Raw genomic sequence first — 24,539 nt, forward strand, 5'->3', positions numbered from 1 at the left:
GATCCCTTCTTGAGGAGCTGCCAATTCTGCAGCTACTCAAGAATTTCCCAGCATTTTATGGAACCTGAAAGTTCGTTACCGTGTTCACAAGAGCCGTCCACTGGCCCCTATTCTGAGCCAGATAAATCCAATCCATACCGTCCCATCCTATCTCTCTAAGATCCATTTTAATATTGTCCGCCCACCTACACCTTGGTTTTTCCAGTGGTCTCTTTCATTCTGGCTTTCCCACCAATATCCTATATGCATTCCTTTTCTCCCCCATTCGTGCTACATGCCCTACCCACCTCATCCTTCTTGACGTTCTGTAATAGTTTATTAAACCCAATTACCAATCCAAACCCCGTTTATAGCCACGCTTCAACACTTGACAATACTAAACATCAAATGTGTATGTTTTCCTTTAACAGTAACTGGGGCACAAGGCATTCAAATGGAGCCAAATTTGGGGCCGGAAAACTAGCAGAATATATTTAGGAATTATGGAGGTAGCAAGACCTGTCTGAGGAAGATCCAGGACGTCACAAAAGATAAAATTTGATACTACGAAACTTTAAAGAAGAAAGAATTACAAGAAAAATATCTTAAGACTTGTTTCTTAGAATATTTTCCTGATTTTAAAACGAAATATGCCGGTCAAGCTAGCCGAGCGGTCTAAGGCGTGCACTGTCTTCGCTCGCTCGGAAGCCGAGACCGTGGGTTCGGATCTGTTTCCTGAGAGGTACGAACTGAATTCTTATATATTATTCTTATACACTGCCGGTCACGGTAGCCGAGCGGTCTAAGGCATGCACTGTCTTCGCTCGCTTGGAAACCGGGATCGTGGGTTCGGATCTGTTTCCTGTGAGGTACGAACTGAATTCTTATATATTATTCTTATACACTGCCGGTCACGGTAGCCGAGCGGTCTAAGGCATGCACTGTCTTCGCTCGCTTGGAAACCGGGATCGTGGGTTCGGATCTGTTTCCTGTGAGGTACGAACTGAATTCTTATATATTATTCTTATACACTGCCGGTCACGGTAGCCGAGCGGTCTAAGTCTTCACTCGCTAGGAAGCCGGGATCATGGGCTCGAATCCCACTCAGGGCATGGATGTTTGTTATGTGTGTGTGCGTTTTTCTGTGCTTGTGTAAAGGTAGAGGCCTTGCGACGAGCTGATCTCCGTTTATTGTCGTATCCGTTGCCGCGGGAACGTGCTTGCCGAGTCTTTTATAACAGCGGCCGTCTATTCTTGCTTATTAAGAAGATCTAATGCCTAGCAACGGACGTCGTCTCTTTTCTGTTTCGCGACCGTTACATAGAAACAAATGTTGTTTCAAAGCCGTTCACTAACAACGGCCGTCTCTCTGGTTCCACAGTTCTTACTTTGAGCAAATATGTCACAATATATAGAGTTATTTGTAAAAGAGTTCGCTCTTTGAAGTTTTGAGAGAATTGAGCTGGCTTCAATCCAGGTGTTAGACTAGTTCTTGACGTTTCGGCCGACGTTTAGACCTGCTCCGGTTCTGTGTGAAAATAATGCACATCACCCTGAGTCATTACTAATTTGGATAGTTATTTACTGACAAAATTATTTTAAGAAAACTATAATTATTACTCGTTATTTTTTGAATATGTGGACCTAAATAAACCTAACGTGTTTCCATTTGCCAGTGTATGAAACTTGCCAATTAGCAAACTTGTTTGGACTGCCATTGTAATTTTCCAACACGAAGTGTGATTGGTCATCTCTGGCGGTTCCACGTGGTCACCCAACCATGCTCTCCACACCCCTACATTTCCCCTCTCCTTATCGCGATAAACCTCCCCCCATCGACGTTTCACCCCCTTAAAACCAACCTATCCTTTTTCCTGTTTCAACTTAACAATGCTCAACCAATAGGAAACTACCATTACTCACGTAATGTTCTGTGCACATTTCGTATGCATTACAACTGAGAGGAACAACTACATATATCCATTTCTTATGGCAGTCTTTGTTAAATTACAGACACATTAAATTTTGTTTTTTGCGTTCTCACGCTGAACATTATGAAGATGATTATCTTCTTCGCTATAACATCCTGAGTTCACTGTCGTTTCGGTGGGACCTACTGCCTCCATCTTCAGCATCGAACACCAAACCAAGCAAAAAGAAGCTCTGCATACTGCTTGCTTCGTGCTAATATATTGTTTTATCATTAAGAAGACGTATATAATTTTAAAATTGTTCTTGGAGAGATAAGATGGGGTGGTATGGACTGGATTCATCTGGCTCAGGATAGGAAGCAGTGAAGGGATTTTGTGAACATGGTAATGAACTTTCGGGTTCCATAAAATTTTGGGAAGGTCTTCAGTAACTGCGAAACAGAAGAATTTTCAAGAAGGATTCAGTTTCATGCAGTTATTTTCTATTTACGAGTACATAAATAATAAACAATACTTATACACATTTGAAGTATCCTTTTGAAGATAATAAATAGACTATTATTGAAATGACCCTTTGTAGAGGCTAGACGAAATACCCCCGTCTTAGCCCTGTGGGGCTTAGGGAGAGACGAAACGGAAACCCAGCGCATATGGGTATAACCGGGCCACCCTGTCAACAGCGAACACACATAGATCTCTTCTTCCAGACTGGTGGTTGGACGCGAGGTTGGACGCAAGGTTAGACGCGAGATTGGACGCGAGTTTGGACGCGAGGTTGGACGCGAAGTTGGACGCGAGGTTGGACGCGAGTTTGGACGCGAAGTTGGACGCGAAGTTGGACGCGAGGTTGGACGCGAGGTTAAACGCGAGATTGGACGCGAGTTTGGACGCGAGGTTGGACGCGAGGTTGGCGACCTTGCACTGTAAAAGAATTATTGTTGCGATATCCAAAGAAGTGAAAACCGGACACAAACTTGCGGAATTATCTAAGGAAGGCTATGGCTCAGAAATGGCTGTTTTGTCAATTATAATTATTATTATTCAGGTAAAACTATTCATGTTTATGAAACAAAAGAAAAAGAACGAAACTTTATCAGTTCGTTATTAACTGTAGCTCATGTTTTCCGGCATTATTTTTGAAAGAACTGCCAGGGTAGGGCCCCAACCTGAAAAAAAGGCATTCGGTCAACTCCATGCCCCTGGGTCTCAGGGATAAGATTCTTAATAAGTTATTAGAACAATTTCCTACTTGAGTACAGCACATGTATCTCTGTATACCTAACTTGCCCCTACTTACTATCACTTCCATATGAATATTCAATGGAAGGCGAAGCGCCTCCCCCCATGTTGTACCACGTCAAACTTGACATATATGACATTTGCAGCACATGTTCTCTGTTCATAGCAAACCTGCGGTAGCAATTTGAACGACAAATTGGGGGGGGGGGGGGCGCAAATGAAGGGAATGTCATTTGTTACATGTCAAAATGCCAGTCCGTTTATTCATAAAGACAATGGAGAACTTGAAGTACCGCCATTTTGTTTTATTCCTCCTCAGACAGCAAACGACTGTGGGTATAAGGGTGATAAGTATAATTTTCTTGGATAGGACGCCACGTAGTCCGAGAGAAGTTCCCCGACGTTTCGGGGGAAATATACAGCATAATTTTCTCCATCGATGTTGAAGATGGAGACAGCAGGTTCCTTCGAAACTCAGTTCTTAAACAAGTCTGCAGTGAAATTCTCCATAACGTCGGTGAACTGCTACCAGACCACACGGAGTTACATCCCAGAAGAGAACTTCAGATTGTAGCCTTCTGTGTTGCGACACCGTACGTTCTTGTAGAAGGACAGTAGACAATTTATCGCTGCAAATGGAGACAGCGTGTTCTGAAACATTTGTGTACGCCTACATGACTACACGGTGTCACAGCTTACGAGACCCCTTCTGAACAATAGTTGCCCTAGGATCCTTACAATATTTGATCAATTTGCTATTTATTTATGTACATGCATATTTGTAGTGTATTCGCCCGTTATGCCACTATCTCAGAGTAGAGGCGCGCAGTGTCGTGATGTTTAGTCAGTAAGCAATTGGAACTGATATAGAAGGAAGCTGCAATACCGTAGTTTAATGGAATATCCTGGTATATGTAACCAGGGACTGATGGATATTCCGTCACTTGCAGTAGGGACAGGAACATTCCGAAAATTTTCCTTAGGAACTGGTGAATATGGCATTTGCCAGTAGAGACAGGAAAATACAGAAAATTTCTCTTAGGGACTGATGAATATTCATGCATTTGCTAGTAGAGACAGGTAGACCCAAGAATTTCCCGCAGGAACTGATGAATATTCACGCATTTGCTAGTAGAGACAGATAGAGCCAAGAATTTCCGTTGGGGCTGATGAATATTCACGCATTTACCAGTAGAGACAGGAAAATTCAGAAAATTTCTCTTAGGGACTGATGAATATTCAGGCATTTGCCAGTAGAGAGAGGAAAATCCAGAAAATTTCTCTTAGGGACCGATGAATATTCAGGCATTCGCTAGTAGAGACAGGTAGACCCAAGAATTTCCCGTAGGAACTGATGAATATTCAGGCATTTGCCAATATCGACAGATTATTCCGGAATTTTCCCGTAGGGATTGAGAAAAATACGAAGAAATTCCCTACTTAGTATATTCGGTGTCGTGGCCGAGATACGAAATGTGTATCTCCTGAGAATACGTCACAGGGGTTACCACTTCAGCCATCTTGGTCGATTTTCTTTAAAGAAGAACAAGACAATTAATTTAGGATCTACTATTGCGCATGGGTCTGGAACGGGGTCCACTCAGCCTTGTGAGGATAATTGAGGAGTTATTTCAAGAAAATGGGGGCTCCGGCCTAGAAAACCGAGATTAAAGTCCATGGGAATTCGTTGCGCTGACCACGCGATACCCTCTATCCGCAAAAGTTGGCATTAACTTCGCCGAGAAGCGGCGGTCGCTCGGTCGGTATAGTTCACTTGCGGACTAAAACCAAGGAGTTTTTTTTTAATTAGACAAGAAATTCAGCGCCTTCTATAGAACACGAAATTTCAATTCAGTCTTTACAAGAGTCCGCCACTTGTCCACATCCTGAGCTAGATGAATCCAATCCTCACACTTTCTCGCTAATTCTGCAAGATTATTTTAATATTAACCATCCGTCTACGACCAGTGTTCCAAGTGGTCTGCTTCCTTCAGGATTGTATTCATTTCTCTTGGCCCCATAAATTAAACAAGATATATATCACAGAATTTTGGTCGGAAAATCTCAAAAGTGCCATTTCTGGGGCGTAGGCATATATGAGAGGAAGCCATTAACACGAAACGGAAAGAACTGATTTGTAGGATTCAGGACAGGTTTCAATCGCAAGACTTTTGCGAAACTTCTGGTTCAGCAAAAACGAGGGAATATCTCGGCCGGAAGAGCGAATATCAGCTTCATGCAGGGGCATCAATTTAGCTGTTAAACTTAGCATCTAAAATAATAAATTACTTTAAATGCTTTCAAATTCAGTTTCTAACGAAACACACGGCTCTTCCCAAATATAAAACTATCGGTAACTCTCTGGGTTTGAATGAGGAGGTGCTCAGATCGAATCTCAGCCGAGATTATAACCCGACTGAGGTTTTTGTGGTTTTACTCAGTTCCTCCAGGCAATGTGATGGTAATATCTTGTCCGGACCACGACTGCTTCCTTTCAAATCCTTTCCAATTCTTTGTACATAAATCATTCTAAAATGTACAATCCAGACACTGATAGCATTGTAAAATAACTTCCAAAAAACAAACATAAATGGATTATATGTTGAAAATATAGAGCCTCCATCTAAAAGGAGGTGGTACATACAGTAAAAAATGTTTCAATAAAGGTAAAGGTAAAAAGACGTATGGGAAGTGGAGGTATAACTCCATCACTCTCATCGTCAGGACTAGATGGAGGTGAATGGTCAGCGTCACGCCCCTACCGCTTTAATCCTGGGAAAATAATCCCCGGTGCCCACTGGATAGTAGACTGAGTGGGCCCCAGATCTGGTCTGGAAGACGTTGAAGAGAGAAATTTTTTTTATCTTTACCAGGGATTGAATTCCCATCTGTCCAGCCCATATGCCGTCGCTATACAGACTGAAATAGGCTTACTGGTTGGTGCTACTCTTGCTTGGAGCGAACTGGTTCTCGTGATATCAGAGACAAGTATGGAAGTTGTGTAGGGGTAGAAATAAAACCTTTCCATAAAATATAACAGTCATTTCACATACAGCACGCGGTGGAGCTCTTTAACGTAATTACAAGGAAGAGTCCACGGACGTTAGTATCCGAACAATAATTACTTTCTGAAGTGGCTACCTGGGCATAAGCTAGGCAGTTATGTTCCCTACACAGCGGTGCTCACAGGAGATGGGCCAATTCTGCGCTCTACTGAGCTAATTGAACTGTCTTACCATGCAATCAGTTAGGATACTGTAACCAGCCAATCTTCCCCCGAACTGCACATGCGCAGTGCCTCAACTGTGATATAGACTGACTCTCGCGTCCGGTTAATCTGCCTCTATTCTGCTGTGTAAATTTCTGTTGTATAATTCCACTTCCAGGGAAATATCTTCACAGTTGTGCTGCCTTGTTATCTGTTGGAAGTTTAAGGGACTTTTCGGAGAAGCGTACTGCTTCCATCTTCAGTTTCGGAAAGTAATCCAAGCACGCTAATAGCGAAATGCGGGGGTAAATTTTTGGCTTATTATTCGACACTGAAAATCGGGCAGTGCCCCACGCTATATAAGACACCAGGCAAGTTTCATAGTCTCACGGAACAATAAATTTCAGTTCAGTGCCCTTCACACTATATGACACTTCATGAAACATTAGGAACCTCATAGAAAAAAAAACCTCTTTTGATATGACGCAAGTTCAGTGTCGCGGTACTTCACAGTATGAGGTTTTATGTAAGAATAATAGCCTCACAGAAATATCAATTCTGATAAAGGTTTACTGCCTCGTCTGCCCAATACCTCACATTATATAATTACTAATATTCAGAGCCTCGCGTAAAATCTTCTTTGGATATGACACATGAACCGGAGCCTCACAGGAAAGCCTATTTTTATATGATACAAGTCCAACTGGGTCCACTCGGCACGGCGGCCACTGATTGGCCTATTGTACCTGCCCCGGATGATTATGATGATGAAGAATTTGGTGGAATGATACTCGGAGAAAACCCGCCCCAGCGCCACTTTGTCCACCACAAATCCCACTCGACTATACCCGGGATCGAACCCAAACCGCCGCTGTGGGAAGCCAGCGACTAACCGCTTGAGCTATGGTATTTTATTTGCGCAATACCTCACACTGTATGAGGTTTCACAGAGAAGCCTATTTTGATATGATGCAAATACAGTGTCTGGTCTGCGCAATACGTTACAGTGTATGAGGCTTCAACTAGGATTCAGAGCCTCACAGGAAAACCTGTTTGGAGGCAAGTTCAGTGCCTCATCTGCGCAGTACCTTGCACTGCACAAGGCTCCGACGAGTCTGGGAACGGACACACAAGTTCACTGGGCGGCACCCTTCACTTTTCTTTCCGACGCTACTGGCCCGTGATGCAACACGCAAATCTTCAAGATAATGGAGGGCTGCCTGGCTATTTCCTGCTCGCTGCTCACGAACGCTAAAATATTTTATACTAACCGGGGCCGGAGAATGGGTTCCAATGGCCAGACAGAACCACTTCTCGTGTTGAATCGTAGCTGAAACGGTCGGTTTGGTTCTGTGTTTCAATATATCAAAAAGCATACGTATCAAACAGGATCCATGCAGTTCATAGAGGGCACGCCTACACTGAAAGATTATCAAAATATAAGATTAAAGATCGCGGGTTCAAGTCCCGATGAGGTCATTGGATTTTTTCAGTTGACTTCATCCTTCCAACCGCACTAGCCCCTGGGGTTTACTCAGCCTCTAACAGAAATTAGTACCAGGAATTAATTAAATAATTTTCCTGGGGAGTAAAGCGCGGCCGGCGCGTAAGGCTGACAACCTTACCGCCATCTTTGACCCGACTGTCTAGATAACGTGGGAGCCTCAACGTCTCACAATCCTATGGGCCTTCACGGCCTAGTACAGGAATAGATTTACTTACTTTCTACTTTTACTTTACAATTATTGCGTTTCTGGACATTATCCATCGTCCTGTTTCTGTTTAAAAACACAACGTTTCGGGGACCGGATTCTGTCTCCGTCTTCAGGTAGAACCTACTCAGAGACTAGCTCTGTGGATTGGACCCAAATGAATAGGTTCCACCTGAAGACCGATACAGAATCTGGTCCCCGAAACACGGTGTGTTTTTAAACAGAAACAGGACGATTTATAATGTCCTCAAACAAAATATTTATAATAATATCCCATCGTCACTAACTTTTAGATCTCATAAAATAGACTGTTTTCGTGTGCCTTCTGCATCCGTGGAACACTGTTCTCCCATATAGGGGTAATCACATGTATCATCGGCCTAAGGTAATCATCTCTTCATGAAAAAATAACACACTGCCATCTACAGACTATCAATATACGTTTTGTTTGTTTTTACTGTATTTAAAGACGCTAATAGTACTTCAGACTGTACGGTAGAATGGTACTGCTTGTGTCGCTTATTTAATGATGCTGTTAGTATCAGTTTGCGGCGTGAGAGGTTTTTTTTTTATTGCTAGTGGGGTGGGACTAAGTTCCTTGTACTGCGGCCACTTCTGGCCTATTGTACCAGCCCCAGATGATAGGTGAGGGTGATTGTGTAGAAATAGGTCGAATGAAGATTGGCAGGGGAAACCGAAGTACTCGGAGAAAACCTGTCCTAGCGCCACTTTGTTCACCACAAATCGCACTTGACCAGACCCGGGATCGAACCCGGGCCGCTGCGGTGGGAAGCTAGCGACTAACCGCTTGACCTATGGCGCGGCCATGGGGTGAGAGTTGGTAGGGTAAAGTGGAATTCTTCTTCTTCTCCTCCTCCATAAGGCTCGACAGCTTCGTTTCTCGAACGGTTTGGCCACTCAGCAATTTCCTTCCAACTACTTCTGTCCTGTGTGAGACTTATCCAGTTATAAATTCCTAAATCCTTTAGATCTTCCATTACGTCATCTTTCCAGTTGATCTTAGGTCGACCTCCCTTTCTTGTGGCGTGTGGCTGCCAGTCATGTATATTCCTTTAACTGTTCGTCCAGCCTCCATCCTTGAGATGTGTCCGAGCTAACCGTACCCAGTACCATTTTGCCGACCACAAACCCCTACATCACAACCCAGGATAGAACCTGGACCAAGGAGTCGGGAAGCCTGAAATATGGCTGACACTACAGCGATAATTATGCTGAAACGTAAAGTTGTCCTGTGCTTAACTATTTAAGCACAACGCCATGAAGGTATATGGAGGAGTGGATGTATAGATCCACGTTTTCTTGACCTCTGTACTTGTTGGATTTGAGTGGTCAGCTTCACGTCCCGGCTGCTTTACCCCCAGGGAGATTGTTTCCGATACCCAGTAGTTAGGAGGCTGCATGGTCCCCAGAGCCGGTCTGGATATTATGGAGAAGACAAAGGTCTCTTTCCTTGCGAGAAATCGGACCCTGTTACATTGGCTCTCAAGCCGGTAGCCTAACGCCTAGGCGACTGAGCTATCCTCGTTTCCTGTTGAATTCCGAGGAAGTCTGAACGTGCCACACACGTGTTACAGATTCTCGAAGCCTATTGGCGTAATCATTGTTCTGTGGGAAAGAGAGTTTAAGAGTTAGGTTCCACTTTCCAAGAAGAATGAAATATCTCTCATATAAAAACCATAAGTTTTCTGAGAAAAAAATGAATATTTTAAGAAAAGGAATCCTGTGGAAGCTGTCATTAAGGATATTGATTTCTACGCTAAAAAAGACATGGAAAGAAGTCGAGTGAAATGTAAAACCCCCTTAGAAGAATTATGAAGTATTTATAAATTCCTACATGACCCAGATTCCAGTCTTGGGCCCGCATGCATATCAACATTACAAGTACGAAACCACGAGCAACCTAAGTAGTTCCCATGTTCTTCTGACTTCCAGAGCAAAACGGAGAAACTAACTACATAAAGCTGAGCACTTCTTGAGAAGCCGTCAGTCTTGCAGCTCCTCAATAGCCCGAAGGTTCATTACCGTGTTCACAAGAACCCACTACTGGTCCATATCCTGAGCCAGATCGATACCATCGCATTCTATCTCTATAAAATCCATTTTAATATTGTCCACGCACCTACATCTTGGTCTTCTTAGTGGCCTTTTTCCTTCTGGCTTTTACATCAATATCCTATATGCATTCTTCTTCTTCCCATTCGTGTTACATGTTCTGCCAATATCATCCTCCTTGATATGAATATTCTAACTATACTTGAAGTTATGAAACTCATCCTTGTGCAGTTTTTGTATAACAGTTATTTTTACACTTTCGGGTTTATTTATTTGCACCTGAGGTTTCTTGTCAATTCATTCGTGTCTCCAGTCCTCCCTTATTTTTGCCAACTCTGTAGGACGAAGAGATATAAGAAAAATAGACTATCTTTCTTACGCATCTGCCATCTGGTTGCCTCACAAGCTCCGTTCTAAAAAGCAAATTCATAGCAGGAATCACCATATGAATTGGACCCCAATACATTTCGAAAAGTCAAACATACGTTTATGAATTTCGTCAGGTAACATTCAGTATTATTGAGAAGTTTAAAAGCGGTATGAAACTTCTATATCATCATCATCATCATCATCATCTAGCAGGCCCTGAGCTGGGTCACTTGCTGGCCTGTTCCGGCCTCGTTTGTCTACTAATCTCTTAAAACGTAGACCGTTTGCTTGGGAATGGGTTGACAGACGCTTTTCCATGGATATGGATCCTGGGAAACGAACTCGTTACGGAACACGTTTCCATGGATACGAGTGATAAACAAGCATTTCCTTGGAGGAGAACAGAATTGAGTTCAGAGATCGCCGTCCATATGTACATATTCCAGTCTTTATATAGGAGTATATATATCCATCCACGTGTTTCATCTTCGGAAATATGTCAATTAAATATAAGAAGTCATACAGTACGAGTATGTCTGTAAAAAACACTACTGTTGAATTGAATTATTTTTCAAGCGTAAAATAATATGATATTCAAAGTAGAGAAAAGATCTATCGATTTTCTCGGCAAACATAGATTGTACAGGAGGAATGACATATGATATAAAATGTATAGCTTATTAATATAAGAAATTCTAACAAATATCCTGTGATTTTAATCAACTACGAGGAAAATACTACATTCCTGTACCCATATTTAGTATTCCCAGCAAAAGAACTGTACACTGCTTCGCGCAATGCCACAAGAGTGCAGCACAAGATGAACAAGACAAAACCACGAATAAACTTGTTCGTATCTACAGAAAATGAACAAAAATACCATACAGGAATAAAAATTCGCTAACAACTCAGACGAAAATTCTGAGCTCTTCATTAAGATCGACGTTTTCTTTGCTCCTCCCACGAAAAGTTCCATCTTCAAAGAAATGTCCTGGTCTCCATATTCCGTTTAAGCCCTTCGTGCCCTGCGTGACCAAGCACGTATATATATGTTTCTGGTCACTGGAGAGGAGAAGTTAGGAAAGTTGAGGCCTATGTAAGGTTTCACAGGGGAACTCCCAGACGCAGGTAGGCATAAATATAAATACTTTATACGGCTTGAAACAAGTTCGAATCTAGAGCTCGTGTTTCATTTAAGAAGCCAATGATCTTATTCAGTCATTTGTTAATCCCTTTGTACTTTTAGGAGGACTCGAAAGAAAGACACGGCACGCTTCTTCGGATAAGCGCCGGTGGTTCACTCGACTCGACTCGTTTCGTCTTATGCAATGTTATAAGAATTACGCGATTACACTTGACTGAACTCAAATGAATTAACATGGGCATAACCTCAGGCTTTCCTGTCGCTAGGGCGTTAATTCCTTTTTCCTGGCGCAACCTGTATGTGGTGGTGGGGGGTCCGCTTTACCCTGGGACAATGTCCATGTGCAACGAAACTGACATGTCCACACAGAACACGATGGGCAGCCATTTTGGTCATTGTCGTAAATACGTAATTTCTAAACTCAGTCCTAACTTTATTTTCCAGGAAACTGCTGTTTCGTGTAGCACGCAATTTCTATGTGATATACTGTGTGTTATTTTGAATTCTGTAATCACACTGGAATATACAACACATCTGTTTACCAACTGTAGGTAACTATAGAACAGACTCGATGTTTTCAATGTGGTCATGAACCTTATTTACAACACAAGCAAGTAAGGATGATCAGGACCTAACGATAGCAAAAACATAACCTTACTTTCAATCCTTTGTGTGTGATTTGTTTTATTACTATGCTGTGAGCAGTATAATTATTTTTGAATTGGAAAGAGCTTGTTTGTTTGGTAGAAATATTAGCCAATACGAGGTACCAACATGGTATTGGAGGGACGGAGGAAAACCACTAGAAACTTCAGTCATGATAGCTGATATTTCGGCCCAATTTAGAAAGAACCACCTTCAGAATATGAACTTGATCTTTAACTGTCTCACTAAGCCGCTTGGCGTTCCCTTTCCGTGTAGACTTCACTGCGCGTTCGAAGAGGCAATAAGCTAAGAACGAGCCTAGTCTGATGCATAGGGAAACGTGTCTGAGGCATCTCAGTTGTGGGCAGAAGACAGAGTTTATTATGTTAAAGATGGGTTCATTAGTCCTGCCAACAAAATAATGTTAAAATCACAGAAGGAAACTATTGTGAATAAAAGAAAAAATGAAGTGCGCTCATGTAAATATACCCGATTATGAAGAAAGCAGTCTTTTGCGATGTGTAGATGTGGTGTTAACCGACGTTTCGGAGGAACGTATTGCCTCCATGTTCACGGTAGAAGAATAAGAAAATCCGCAAGCGAAGAGACGGACTTTTTTCTTATTTTTCCTTCTACCCTGAAGATGGAGGCGCTACGTTCCTCCGAAACTTGGGTTAACACCACATATACACGGTGCCACATCCCAGAAGACTGCTTTCTTCATAGTCACCGCCGTGAAAACCTCAAATCTTACATACCCGATCATGTCCTTATAAAACATGTACAAGTAGTGCAGGAAACAAGTAAAATCTATCAATGGAAGGACAGCGTTCGAAACCCGACAAAAAATTTTGTTAACAAGATTCTGAATAACAACAAAGTTACGATACTATGTAAGATTTGAGGCTTTCACGGCGGTGACTATGAAGAAAGCAGTCTTCTGGGATTTGGCACCGTGTATATGTGGTGTTAACCGACGTTTCGGAGGAACGTATCGCCTCCATCTTCAGGGTAGAAGAAAAAGTATAAGAAATCTGCTTGTCGCTTGCAGATTTCTTATACTTTTTCTTCTACCCTGAAGATGGAGGCGATACGTTCCTCCGAAACGTCGGTTAACACCACATATACACGGTGCCAAATCCCAGAAGACTGCTTTCTTTTTACGATACTATGTTCAGAGGTTCAGGTCCTGATACTGGGTCACAGTCAGATGGACGGACGGACATATCCTGCACTCTACTTCGTAAAGAACGCCCAGTAACTACTGGGAATGAAAGGTGCCATGGCAAGAAACCAGCGCCTCAACCACACACGTTGAGTTGAGATTCCGACAGCTGCTGCTCTACATTCAAATAGAAACGAGACTCCAGTGTGTTATGTTAAATTAATCAGACATAAAAACTTCATCAAGACATTCCTCACCTGCCTCTGGGACAGGTGGCTACATACTGTAAGCAAATAGCGTTTAAAATTTCCGGAAAAAATGGCCTCTTTTTCATATCAATATTTCCGCTTCCCCCTACACAAGCGATATAAAAACAAGCAAGGAAATCAAGCTGCCATGAGTCACAGATTATGAGATGATGAGTTCTGTTTATTATCGTTGTATCGAATCGATATGGCGGAACAATATAATACACGGTGAGTATATGTAAATCGCACGCTTCGGCAACAGTCGGTCGTCAAGGAAACCATCTGTCGATAGTGAGAGTCACTTGTTTTGTACGTCTATTTGATTCTTATCGATATATAAAACAAAATGTTTCGATCTAAGATATTTACACATCATTGAATTTTTATAAATGACATAATTTATGTTTCTGTTTTCCCTAATAGAGTACAACACCTGTAACGCCGAAACGACTAAACTTTCTGATAAGCTATATTGTCTTTAGCGCTGGAAAGAAAGTAAAAATGGCACACGTCATCCTGCTAATACAGTTACTTAGGCATAAATGGAATAATTATAGATAATTTCTTACTATATTATACCTGTACATCTACTGTATCTCATTTTCATAATTACGTCTCGGAATTTTTATCCTTTGTTTAATGATAGGGTCAACATATCCGGATATGTACACGTACTAGTGTCGGGAGAACTTCCACTGCCATCTGGAAGCCAAGACAGAATATATCGTCATATATTTGCAGATGCCATCAAAATATCACTACCACAGATCTCTCCTGAGTGATCAGCACTTCAATTACTATCTATAGATCCTTGGTTGGGAACTTGGTCCACCCAAATTGGCGGTATTTACGGTTCTTATCAGACCACTCGACGAGAGCACGTAACCAAGAATTTCGAATTTAAGTGGCTCAAGATAAGACACGATGACGTGCTGAACTAACTTCATAGAGCTGAACCTTCTTCAGAACCCGTCAGTTGCTCAGCTATTCAAGAATTCACAAACATTTTACGAGGATGGTCGTAATTTAAAGGTACAGCACATATATACATATGCAGGTACATGCTAATGTTTATTTTTCCAGATAGTCACCGTTAGCATCCGGAAAGTTATTCCATTGTTTTACAAGTTTAAACATTCCTTCACGGAAGTGTTCCTTTCCAACTTAGGAATTTTTTCACCGTCTAGGTGCAACGTCGTTGAGTGTAACTTTACTTGAAACTATTTCAGGAGAGCCGCTGTTCCTACTGATATTCGAACCCAGAGCCTCCCCAATAAATATCTGGGGAATACCCGCCATATCAACCTAATCAATTTCTGTTCAATTATTTGTATACAAAACTAACAAATGTTTATTACCCATATACATAGCAGGAATTAAGTATACTTTCAAATATAGATAAATAAAATGGCAGTAAAATTCGCCATGTTGGTTTCTATGGTGTCGCGGAACTCCCTCCCCCTGGAGTGTCGTTAACGCGTCCACTGGCCGCTAGGTGCGCGGTTTTAACGATTGTTAGTTGACTGCACATACGTGACCAATACGCCGGGGTCTTACCGTGCGCATGACCACAGAAACTCTCATTTAATTTGCATAAGACTGATTTACCTCCTACGATAACTAATCTTACGTGCTTTCAAACCTTCAACCCATTTAAAATAAGGTTCATTAAGAATTTAATTTACATAAAGTATTCACCATTATTGAGAGTGGAAGAAAGGAGAGTTTCGTTGTGAAAGTAGATTCATAAGTTCCAGAGATGACATATGGTTTAATTATATTTTAAGTTAGAACTTTAAGTTTATGGTGCGAAGTGAACTTGTCCTTGTACTTAAATAAATATCACACAAGGCCGCGCCATAGCTCAAGCGGTTAGTCGCTGGGTCCCACCGCGGCGGCTCGGGTTCCATCCCGGGTCTGTTCAAGTGGGATTTGTGGTGAACAAAGTGGCGCTGGGGCGGGATTTCTCCTAGTACTTCGGTTTTCCCTGCCAATCTTCATTCCACCAAATTCTCCATCATCATAATCACCCGGGGCAGGCTACAATAGGCCAACCAGTGACCGCCGTGGTGAGTGGACCAAGTTGGACTCCACCCCCCACCCCTAAGCGAATTAAAAAAATCACACAATGAAGAACAGGAGTTTATTGGAGGTATAATTCCACGCATTCTTAAACTCAGTACCTGAGCTGCTGAAAGCCTAAAGCACGCCCCATGTGACGAAAAATTCGTCAAAATTAACATTAATAATCTTTCAGACCCCGTGACGGAAATCATCCTTAGTCTCGTAACTAATACAACTACCAAGAGCTGAGTCCTTGTTGAGAAGCCGTTACTTATGCAAGTAACCCCCACTGGACCGTATCCTCAGCCAGATTAATCCAGTCCATACCAGTACATCCTATATATCTATTATTATTATTATTGGAAGGGGTGGGTTTCCCCATGCACCGCGACTAATAGTCTATTGTACGTCCCCCTTTGATATTCTACCAGTCGCCATACCCTACCGGTACGGGTGCGTGCTATCAGCACCGTTCAGCCAGCGAGATCGGCCCTCGGTACCTTGATAATTCCCCCATCTCCCAGAGGCATTGGAAACTACTTGGACGGGAAACTTGCCTAATTTTGCTCAGAGGTCTCCTAGAGACATGAGGATCTTTTACGTGCCGTAAATCTACGACACGGGACCCACGGCTTACAGTCCTACCGGAGGACTTGTTCCCTGAATTTTTCTGCCCTTAAAAATTCCACGACCTATATATCTAAGATTCATTTTAATATTATAGCCCCATCTACGTCTAGTTCTTTCTAGTGGCCTCTTTTCTTCTGGCTTTCCCACCAAATACCTTAACACATTCCTCTTTTCTCGCACATGCGCTCCATCCTAATACCGTCTCTCCATCTAGGTCAAGATTTTCCAGGTACCCCATTTCTTCATGGATTCCTATCAAAACATTGCATATATTTCTCTTTGCTCCCATAGACGTTACACGCCCAGCCCATCCCACACAACTTGACTTCGTACTTCTAATTATATTTAAAACTCCGTGGTCTGTAGTCCGTAAGCCAACTATACCGACCGAACCATCGCCACTTGTCGGCGAAATTAGTGCCAACTTCTGCAGGTAGTGGGTGTAACGTGAACAGCGCAACGGATCCCCAAGGTCTTTGATCTTGGTTTTCTAAACCGGGGCCGCTATTTTCTTGAAATAACTCCTCAATTATCCTCACGAGGTTGAGTGGACCGTTCCAGACCCACTAATTCTCAGAAAATCTGATAGCCCAGGGAATCGAACTTGGGACCTCTGGATTTGTAGGCAGGAACTCTGACCACTAGACCACAGAGAAAAGAATAAGTCATGAAGCTCCTCGTTATATATATTTCTCTCCAGCCTTCCATGATTTCAACTCTTTTCGTTCCAAATTTTACCCCAAACACCGTCAATTCTACGTTCTACGCTTAGTCCTGTTTACAATCTTGCGGACCACGTTTAGGTGACATTCAATTAGTGGTCACAATACGAACAGAACAACAACAGAAATTACTTTTTATTTAACAAATAATCAACAACAGTGAATGTTATAAAATATGCCGCCCCTAAAATGGTGACACCCCACGAAGTGGCTTCGGTAGTTGACGAGGCGGTGCCGGTCATGCTCAGAAACAGATAGAAATGAGTGTTCAATCACATGCCTTGTTCGCTGTACCTTCAGGGAAGTGAACCCGAGTACACAAGCAGGGGAGACAGGGTGGAACCCAGAGCCGTTTAATCACTGCGGAGAAAAGAATAACGCGCAGTTAGTTGAGGCACAATGCTACAAGCTTGAAGGTAGCGGGTTCGATTACCGTTGAGGCTATCGGATTTTGGATTTTTAACTAACCTAACCCTTCCAGCCGCACTATGGCCCTGAGGTCCACTCAGCCTCTAACAGAAATGAGTACCAGGAATTTTCCTAGTGGTAAAAGGGGGCAGGTGCGTAAGGCTGACAACCTCACCGCCATCTGTGAGGCGATTTGCTATAAAATGTGGGAGCCCCGACGTCTCGAAACCCTATGGGCCACCACGAACTGTCACAAGAATAATTTTCCTTATTTCATTACTTGATATTTATTATTATTTTATTTATGTCATGACGTTTAGGGAAATTTAATCACTTCAAATTCATTATTATATAACTTTCATCAACTATACCGCGGTCCCATAACGAACTACGTTTCCTTCCTCTAGATAGAGGCAGTGTGTCCCTCCGAAACGTCAGTGAACGTATACTAGACTAGTCTTGACTAGCCTTGATGCCGTCATAAGAATCCCAAATCCAATAAGGAACTGATGACTGATAGTTAATGCCGAATAATAAGCGACTTTCGTCTCTATTGCAGAGTTGATAACTCTGCGGAAATATTGTTTAACATGATAACATGTTATCTTCTTTCTATTTGGATCTATCGTTTAAGATTGGCTAAGCGTAAAGTCAGCGTTATATCCAGCGGAATGAATGTAAAATCCTATGCTTTGCAACACGTACAAATCTTAGTAACAGCTCCTTTCTTTTTATCTCTGAATGTAATGGATTTCAGCAGGAAATAAAGAAGGTGCTTTCCTGGTGTTGAGCACGTAAGCTACTGCAAACATGGAACACATTTGAATATGAAACTACCTACTGAAATGGCGTGCTTATGGAATTAGCATAATGTAGCTGAATATCAGATGCCCCAATTAAAACCTTTTTCTGGAACCAACTATTTTTTTTTTATTTCGCTTAGTGGGCGGTGGAGTCCAACTGGATCCACTCGGCACGGCGGCCACAAATTGGCCTATTGTAGCCTGCCCCAGGTGATTATGATGATGGAGAATTTGGTGAAATGAAGATTGGCAGGGGAAACCGAATTACTCGGAGAAAACCCGCCACAGAGTCACTTTGTCCACCACAAATCCCATTTAACTAGACCCGGGATCGAACCCGGGCCGCCGCGGTGGGAAGCAAGCGACTAACCGCTTGAGCTATGGCGCGACCTTGGGTTTAAACCTCGGGTTAGAGGGTAAATGCGGCCATAAACTACAAAATGATCTTTGACGAAGCGTTTTTCCGCGACCAGAAATCAGGCTCACAGTTTTCTTGTCAAGAGGGATGACATGTAGCCGACTGACTTTCACACGGCAACAACAAATGAATTACACAGCGAAATTTATTGAAATAAAGTGAAAATATTATCTTCATAAGAGCCTTAAGTTTAATTTTACACCCCCACAAAATTTATGAAGACATTTTCGTATGAAGGACCCGGGGGGGCGGTATCGTGTATGCGTTTATGACAACATGGATCCTGTATTTCAAAGGAAGGGCCTAATTTATTTTGAAGGTGTGGCATATAACGCAATTTGAAATAAAAATTTCTATGTCGATGTGGCTTCCCGATTTTTTCTTTTTTGTACAAATTTCAGTCATAATCAAGTGTAAGCTTCAATAACATTGTTACAACGCAACAACTCGGATTTATAAATTGCAAAGACCCAATAAAAAGAAACAAAATTAGACTTACCCATATCCGACAACTCTTCCAAACCCATTGATGGCGCGTGGTCCGTTAGTGATCTTCTCCCTAAGAAAGAAAATTACAAAGGCGATTAGAAATAGAACTGACTAGGAACTGTGAACAATGTGGAATTCGAACATATGAAGACGGTTAAAACACAGTCTTATATACGGAGCATTTAACCTCCACTCTTTGGATATACCAGACAACAGACTTACCGGTGGCGAAAAGTGCGTATATATGTGTGTGTGTGTCTAGGTTATGTGGCTCAATCGGTATAACGACGGGTTACACACTGGATGGTCTGGGTTTGATTCCCGACAGGAAACGTGATTTTTCCCTACTTCTCAGCTTCCAGATCGGCCCTGGTACCAAATTAACCTCCAATTCAAGGGTTATAGAAGAATCTTTCGCGGAAGCAAAGCGGCCGCAACGTGAAGCTTGCTATTCACCTGCATCTAGTGACGACATCAAGAATGTTGGAGCTATAACTCCACTCCCCGTATACGCCTAAATGTTGTGGTGCTGAATTAATTAAGCACAGGCATAATTTTATCTTCTTTATAGTGTCATGTGTTGTTGTCACTGATGAACTAGAAAGTATTTGGAAGGAAGCCTCTGTGATGAATCGATATCCTATCTCGAAAATTGATTGGAAGGACTGAGGAAAACTGTGATAAACCTCAGCTAGTATACAGAGTATTTCGACTGGTGCTAGAACATAGCACTTCCTAAACACGGATATAATGTTACCACTGTACCCAACCTGCTTGTTTCGCATGGAATTTTTTCACTCTTTCTCATTACTTGAATACATCGCATGAACAGAATTTCAGGAGTCTGAATTCTTCTGACGGTGGAGAAAATGAGGGTCGTGTGCGCCGTGTCACGTTTCAGGGAGTTAAGTCTCTGACTTCCCACAGCCGCGACCAGGGTTAGATCTCAGATCAGTTCATATGGGATTTGTGAGGAATCTAGAGGCAATTAAGGGTCAACTGTAAACTGTTTCTCTTATGGAGTATACCAGTACCTTTCACGGATCCACAAAAATATTATCAGAACTCGCCGAATATACACAATACACCGAAACAAAAATTTTCTCGCTTGTTCGTGTCCTACTACATAACTTATATTCATGCAACAATTCGCTGCTATAATAATCCGAAATTCTGAAATAACAATAACAAATCGCATACATAGAAAATGTTCTGTTTGCAGAAATAAATAATATATATATAATTAAATCTGTAGCAAGTTATACAGATTAATTTTTCGGGTATGATATTTTATATAATATATTAAGATAGTAAAATTGGTATAGTCTATTCACTTTGTATTAGAAAGATAACTAAACAATGTCAATTGAATATTTTCGTTATCCCCAAACAATAAGGAATCAGTAATACCAACCACAACATTGAGGAACGGCTGCAACATCAATTATTATGTTTAAAAGGAAGTTCATTTATGTTTCTCAACAACAACAACAGATTTGATCTGAGAATTAAAGATTCAATTCAGAATGACTTGCGTAAAACTGTACATCTGATAGAAGATCAACCAGCAGCAATTCATATTAGGTTATTAAGAACGCATAGATGTCTAAATTGAAACATGTTCCGTTCTCATTGTGTAATGCAGTTCTCATTTCCTGTATAGATAATGATAAATGAACCTATCAGCTGGGTCCACGGAGCCCAATCCATTTTAGGAAGCCAACAGTTGCTCAGCCACTCTGGAAATTACCAGAGTTTCTTAAAAAATCTTAAGGTTATTGCCACCAGTCATTTCGATAAACATAGTCCACATACTTCAACTCAAATTTCTTTCAAACCCATTTTAATATTATCTTCTAATCCAGACATACTTTTCCTAGTGGTCTCTATCGTTCAAGTTTTCCTATCAGAAATACGAGTATATACACATTTCATTAACCCTCACTTAAGTTACGTAACCTCACCATTTCAACCCCGTTTGGATTATCCTAATAATAAGCGTCAGTACATACGTCACACATAAATATAAAACGTGATATATGCCATATTCGAACCTGAAAACAAACACTTGTTTCCGGACATATCCCACCCCTATAACAGTGCTTCGAAACCCGTAGCACAGAAGTCTTCTGACTGATGTCTCAGCCACTTCCGCACCTGCGTTTCAACCTCTTCATCACCAAAAGGTTTCCATCATAGTGGAAATTTCTTGACTCAGCTGTAAACTTCTTCACGCGACAAACACTTCCGACTGTAAACATTTCTTTATGAATATCCTTTGAAGTGAGTTCTTTTGCCCGCAAGAAACGCATAGATAGCGCTGCTATTCGGCGGCACACTCCTCAAACACGGTCGCCATTTTGACTACCGAAACCAGCCTCTGAACATGTGCATGCGCGTCTGCTACCTACACTGTCACGAAGCTGGACTGTGCTGCTACCTAGTGATACATATAGAAAAAATATTAGATCCATTACAGCTGTTTTATTTCTGTTTGTGACCTATTTACCGACTCTCCCCTTTACTTGACGAGGAATACTAATTATGAAATTCATCATTATGCAGTTTTCTTCAGCCGGATGTTTCTTCATTCCTCGTAGTTCCAATTATTCTCTTCAAAAGCATATTTTGGAATACCGTCAGTCTATGTTCTACCATCAAAACGACAAACAAAATTCCATATTCATACAAAACCACAGGCAAAGTCCCAGAAACTATGGATAGTAACAGAAAATATACGTATAATTTTGAGATAACTTAAGAGAATAGCATCTATTTTGATACAACAAACGGTTAACATGCGGAAATTCTTTCTCTAAGGGCTTATTTTTAGAATTAAGACAGAATTTCTTTTACGAAGGTCAAACATGATCGTTTTCCCACATGTATTTTCGTCAGCATCAACGCCTATGTCACTGTACATATCAATCGATTTGGGAGACATTCACTGTAGTTGTAAGGAAGTTTCAAACTGGTTAAAATCAGACAAAAATAAAGAATATTACTTGACGATGCGCATGCGCCTCTGTTTAAATCTCAAACGTAAAATATTCAATGTTCATCGGGACTAAGAATATTCCGAAAAGCAGTTGCAGAGAACAATGATACAAGCGTGATATGTTGATTACATTTGTTCTCACGTCTTATGAATTTGGATACAATTAAACAAAAAGAATTTGTCTGCTGTGTCATCCAATAACTCGAGAATTGTTGGAGTTAGTTAGTTAGTTAGTTGTTGGAGAGGGTGGGTTTCCCCATGCATTTAGACCAGTATTGGTCCATTGTGCTTCCCTCTATGATATTCTACCAGTCTCTATACCCTACCGATACTGGTGCGTACCATCAGTCCCTACCGAGCCAGCGAGTTCGGCCTCTACTGGCTTGGCGGTATCTATAATGATTTCCCCATCTATCAGAGGCGTTAGAGACTACTGTTGGGGGGGAAATGTCCTTGAATTTGGCTCAGTGACCTCCTTTGGAGATATGAGGTTCTTTTACGTGCCGTAAAGCTACGCCACGGGAACTGTTGGAGTACTTTTTATGACATGTTATAGTAGAGGTCATTAAACAAATTTCTTTGGTGTTTGAGTGAAAGTTTTCAAGTAAAAGTATGTCAAAATTGTTTAATTATATCACAAAATTCTCCTTATTAAGAGACACAACACTTTTAATTCACTTACTCAATATATCTAAAGTCTAGCATTATTCCTTCTTGTACTGAGAACTGATTTGTAATGGCTTCAATCCCTTTTCTCCTAACACCACAGACTTGTAGAATGTCCGTCCGTCACACAGAATCAGTGCAGGCTTTTGGGAAGTATCTTTTTTCTTCTTAAATTGGCAGACATTTGAAAAGCTTTCACTGCAATTTGTGAGGCAATTAAGATTTTCAGCCACACTAACTTATAATGACTAAATTACATAAAAGTAATTTCTTACACGAATTATAAATTCTTAATAAACATTTATAAACAGACTTAAAAAAAAGTTTAATAAGCTGCAAAGAACTCCACTGCGAATTATGGAGAGCAAAATTTACAATCGTGTCACTATTGAACAGTAAGTAGTTTCATAGAACTTCATCATCGTTTCGGAGTAACATACTGCCTCCTTCTTCGCAGTAGAAGAATAATCCAAAAAAGCAACTAGTGCGAAGAAAGCAGCTGGTTTCTTACTTGTCTCAATCTTCGGTCCTGAAAGTGACGGAATTATTTCCCTCCTAAATTTTTAGACGAAAATTCTACCAGACTGTATACTGGGTGTTTCACGACTTTAGGGAATAACTGCAGGAGGTGATTTTCTAGGTCTTTGTGATCAAAAATTTTCTTATAAACATGTGTCCGATTTTGGACGGTTACGGAGTTGTGACCGTTTTTTCATTCCCCTACACGCCCTCCTGTGAACCGCGTCTGTCAGCTGTCGGGTCGCTATATTTAGCCAGCTACAGACAGAGCGTTCTCGTTATCTCGACACTTGAGAGGTACCTAAGGCGTGGTGGGTTGGTATGTACCCGCGCGGTTCACAACCGAGCGGCAGCCTGTGTTGCGACCGGCGGTGACATTAAGCTTTAAGCTTTAAGCACCAATCAATTCAAATTAAAAGTAATTTCACGAAGTTAACTTTACATTCATACTTTAAAGGTATCATGTATTATGCTGGTTTATTATTTTGTTCCGTTTATTGTCAGTAATCATTACCTTTTATTCTGAGTTTAAAACGGTCATAACTCCGTAACCGTCCAAAATCGGACACATATTTATATGAACTTTTTTGATCACAAAGACCTAGGAAATCACCTCCTGCAGTTATGCCCTAAAGTCGTGAAACACCCTGTATAGTGACAATGTTTTCCAAAGTCACCGCTGAGAGACCCTTGAATATAACTTGTCAATTTAATTTCGACTCAAACCACTAAGACTAACCCACCATTGCATCAGTCTTTCCAACCAGACTTCCAGGGTTAAGATTATATGCTACATCTTTAAATTGTCAAGGGTTAGGAACCACAAGACATGAATACTCAGAAAATGATAATTCTTGGCGTTTCCTTCCAAACAAAGCATGTCAGTACGGTATGTGTAGCATGTGGTATGGCCACACAAAATAGTACATGCTTCTGACACTAAAATGTCACAATAACATGGCTTTTATGTACAAGTATAATATGGTTAGAGGAAATTACTACGCGCACTGAAGTTGCATAGAAACGTAACTGGTCATCATGAAGAGAGGACAGGGCACTGCCTACACTTAGAGACAGATATGGGAATTATACCTTGCCATTCAGCAAGC

General features: G+C 41.4%; 1 protein-coding gene and 1 long non-coding RNA gene across 5 annotated transcripts in view; one reads left to right on the top strand and one right to left on the bottom strand.

Moving 5' to 3' along the window:
* The window catches only part of LOC117282706, a 169,874-nt gene that overhangs the window by 76,239 nt on the left and 69,096 nt on the right, over window positions 1-24,539 (bottom strand). The window contains exon 2 of the long non-coding RNA XR_004513573.1: window positions 19,258-19,317. This is a non-coding gene — a long non-coding RNA (uncharacterized LOC117282706). The remainder of the gene's footprint in view (window positions 1-19,257; window positions 19,318-24,539) is intronic.
* LOC111866210 (paired box protein Pax-6) overlaps window positions 1-24,539 on the top strand; it is a 259,392-nt gene that overhangs the window by 39,644 nt on the left and 195,209 nt on the right. The gene's annotated exons all lie outside the window — the stretch shown is intronic.

Source organism: Cryptotermes secundus, unplaced genomic scaffold, assembly GCF_002891405.2.
Source record: "Cryptotermes secundus unplaced genomic scaffold, Csec_1.0 scaffold81, whole genome shotgun sequence".
NCBI lineage: Eukaryota > Metazoa > Arthropoda > Insecta > Blattodea > Kalotermitidae > Cryptotermes > Cryptotermes secundus.